Consider the following 4522-nt stretch of genomic DNA (forward strand, 5'->3'; position numbering starts at 1 on the left):
AACCATATTACTACACTTTTAGAAAAAAGGGTTCCAAAAGGGTTTTTCAGGTGTCCTGTCCCCATAGGAGAACCCTTTTTGGTTCCAGGTAGAACCCTTTTTGGTTCCAGGTAGAACCCTTTTTGGTTCCATGTAGAACCCTCTGTGGAAAGGGTTCTACATGGAACCGAAAAGGGTTCTACCTGGAACCAAAAATAGTTATTCAAAGGGTTGTCCTATGGGGACAGCCGAAGAACCCTTTTAGGTTCTAGATAGCAACTTTATTTTCTTAGAGTGTAGGTAAGGCAAAGAGTTTCTAATAGACAATTTACCTTGAAGTTCTGCTCCAAAATGCTTCAATGTAAGCATATGTATACAGTACATTTTGCCCCTGCCTTTGACTGACAAACCCCTCTGCTATTCAGTTCAGACCGAGACTTTTTTTCCCCAGATGGCATTCAAGCACCCTCTGCTTTGAAACATACAACAGAATGAGTGAATAAAGCCACTATTCAATCAAAGATGGCACAAAGTGTGCTTCAAGAAACCATTCGCATTATAGGGTATACATCTCCAGCTATTGACAATGTCATAGACGTTCGTTAGCGTTGGTAAGAAAATGAGTCATGTTTAATTAGTGCCTCTGCAGTTAACCTGTGTTTACAACATCAAGATCTGGTGTTTCTATCAAGAATAGAAACACCAGTTTTCTCTCAGTATTTTACATTTTAATAATTCATACCTACAGTCATTATACAGGTACACTGTATATTTTGCCCAATGTTATCCTCTTCACTGCTTTGTATTCCCACACATAACAACTACAATCAGACCCTATTCCATAGCATCATAATAGACTGTTATAGCTTAGTTAATTAAAGTCTATTGCACTTGGCAAGGAAAGCATAACAAGTAATTATATTACAAGTCAGAGGCAATGTGAGGCTAACAATAGCAATGACACTCCATGGTCTTTCATGTTGTATTTTCGATGAGGGATAGGAGTCTGTGGTGAATTTAATTGTCTTTCCTTTCATGTGACTGACTGAATATAGGCAGACAAATCATGTGTGTGTGTGTGTGTGTGTGTGTGTATGTGTGTCAGTGACAGAGAGAGAGGGATTGTGCTTCCTTTAAGACTGTCTGTGTTAGTTATAGAAAAGGAGCTCTCCATCTCTCACATATACAGTCATTTAATATGTTGTGGTTAGGCATTTTGCAAGTCACATAGCTGCCTGTATAAACACTGTACTGTATAAACAAATCATATATGTATGTGGTTGCCAAACATCATCATACACTTCATCTATCAATGCATTTAATAAAAAAACAATCATCATTTTTAATCATGTCACTATTGAGCCAAATTGGCACGCACTTAGTCGACAGTTGCGGCTTTCAAAGGCCTTCAATGTTTGTCCTCTTGTTGTTGGAAGTTTTGCCTCTCTCACTATTTCTTCGGTGATGAACTGCAGTGATTCAGAGTTTCTGTGCCAGAATATGCGGTGAGATTCCCCCAGATATTTACCACCAATGAGAGAAATGCCTACCATGTCTGATGCTGCTCTTCAAATACAGCCACACTGACCTGCTGCTCGCTCCGGGTTAAGACGCACACAGTTGTGGAATTCTTGGACCTCACGTTAGTCAAAACCCATAAACTGATCGACCACCTCTCACACAGGAGGACTGTGGGCAACAGTGAACAGAGAAAATGCAGCTGGTATTCATTCACATTCACTATGATGCACTTTCCAATCAAAGGGATTCCTCTTCGTAAACACATGAACTTGGGTGGGAAAATGAACAGGTAAATAGTTTACACACATGGCAGAATAGGAGCTCACTCATGACAATATATAGCACTATATAGCACCTCAAAAGGTACTAATGCACAAGGGGTTAGGGTGAAACAAACAATAGCGTCTCCCCTTTCTGTCACTCTATCAATCCATTTCAAGCTGCAGCTTGATCTTTCTAAGGTTATTGCTCTGTAATCTCAGATCACAGTCGTTTCCAGAGGTTAAATTCCAGCAGGGACCTGGGAGACCAGTGTAGGGTTAATATATAGAGCAGGAGAGGAGACAGAGTTGCTTTCCATAATGACTTAAACTAACAGCAGGCCGGGACTTTGGGAGGAAGGCTCTAAGAAGGGTGTGACGGGAGGTTTAGACATCAAATCCCAGGCTTATCTCTACACTGGTCAGGTTTTTAACTGACGACTTTGAAGTCCAGTTTCTCTCCCTGAGGATCAATATCACTGATGGTGTCTTTATTTATTATTCAGCGTAATTATATTAACAATGACATCAAGATAGAACAACATAACTGTTTTGGATTTATAGAATGTGTGTTTTATTTATTTTATTTATGATTTATAGTGATAGTAACAATATTGATAAGATATTGGAGGAAATCAATATTTTCACGTCAAAAGTGATCATATTCAACAGTTCCAAAGAGATAAATTGTTTGCTGTACATTAAGTCCCTAAAATACTATTATTTAGTAACATGTTAACAAAGCCATTGGTTGGCATGTTTATTTGACCTCTGTTTATCCAGATACAGCACACAGTTTAGTAATAACAGATTTACAGTGGGGACAATGAAAACAGAAATGGATGTGATAAAGGTATTTTTTACACTATACTGCCATCATATGGACACATTCAGACCTACACTTAACTGAAGGAGATTCATCATTCAAGACAAACACCAACCACATCATCATTTTCCACACACAGCAGAATAAGATCTTGTTGGATGAAAGATGATTTTGTTTTTACTAATACAAAAAAGAAGTAGCAGTTTATGAAATTAATGTTTTGTATTTAGCTGCAAATGTAGATTTGTGAATGATCCCATTCAATAAAAGCTTAATCATTGACAGTACAGGACACCTCTGAATATTGTCCTACCAGAGGCTCCAGCAGGCAGTTGTGTGCAATGCACTCATTACAGACACACACTCATTAAGACACACACTCATTACAGACACACACTCATTACAGACACACACTCATTAAGACACAACACAAAGACAAGATGTCAGAAGCCCATAGCGGGCTCCACTCTAACCTCTGATTGAGCTCCTACGTTACAGTGTTGCTAAAGGTGTCCACTCACTGTTCTTCCCAACACTGACATCTCGAGTGGCTAGGACATATTAATGGTACCTGTACAATTGATATTGTGATAAAAAGGCAGCTTCTAGGCAGTAGAGAGCTTTCTATATGGCCATTGTTGATCATGTATTGCTGATAGCATTGTCTCCAACCCTCACTTTACTCAACTTGTGTGTTTGGGAAGGTATGAGTAAAAAAATAACCACTTTCCTGCATTGAAGGCTTAAGTGAATATACAGGTGAACTGGACAAGGATGGAGATTATGTTTAAAATATGTCCTAGTCAGACCCCTTTTTAAATGAATATCCTGTAGAAATGTACTTGCTTTAGTTTTACCATGATAAAATACGAAATGTCTTGATAAAGTCAGCTAAACAGAAATGTAATTTCACAGTATGACTATAAAAATTGTGAAAACCCTTAGAGGTATAAAGTAAATTATATATTTTTGCATATTAAATTATATCTGAGGTGTCTATGGGGAGTTTTTAGTGGGCCTGAGAGTACTGTGATGTTAGAGCAGTGTTATGACTTGATCCTCTGATCTTTGGCCCGCCTGGGCTACATATGGAGACTCACCGCCTAATGCAAAGTTCTGGTTAAACATTGTCCCAACGTTTGCGTTCAGCCTTCTGTTGTTTTTACACTAAAGGTCCTGCAATTGTTGGAGGCATTATTGACTTTGTAATTAAACTATTTTAACGTCAGGATTGGTAATCATTAGATTTCAAGCCATCTGTTCCCGTCCATGGGCTGAAATGGATTTTCCCCTTGAGTAGATAAAGTATAACACTGATGGGGAATATCATTCATTTTGCTTTGTTTATTCATGTTGTGGAGACAAATGCTGAATCCTCTACCTTAATCCATAGCCTGTACATGTACGTATCAACTTAATAAATTTAAATAGTGTATCGCTTCGAAATGATATCATTTCGGCACACAAATGCCCTGGTCAATCTAATGTTACTGATTATGGTTTTATTGGCTTCCATCTGCTCAAAGGCTAACAAAGCTCAATTTAGACAACTCCCCGGAAGAATAAAACAATCTTTGTTTCTCTAAAGGGTCACAATGTATAAACAGCTTGATCCTGCTGTGGGTCAAACATCTCTATTGGTTCTAGCTTCTGGTAAAACACCTTTATCTGACCATATCTCCCTCCATTGTACAATGAAGAAATCAAATAATAACAGACAAAGCTCAACTTTGATCCACTGCTTCTTCAATTGTCATTACAGACTGTAATCTTTCTTTCCTCACCTGGTGTAGGTCCAGTTTACCCATTAAAGGGACGTGTATTCAGAGTTTTGACACTGGGGCTTTGAATTGAGAGATGAGAGAGTGTTCTTTTGGATGTATTGACAACCAGACAAACGTCTGAAGAAGCACATGAAAGCTACCTAACAAAGTCT

Source organism: Coregonus lavaretus, assembly GCF_964263955.1.
Source record: "Coregonus lavaretus genome assembly, chromosome: 33".
Lineage (NCBI taxonomy): Eukaryota > Metazoa > Chordata > Actinopteri > Salmoniformes > Salmonidae > Coregonus > Coregonus lavaretus.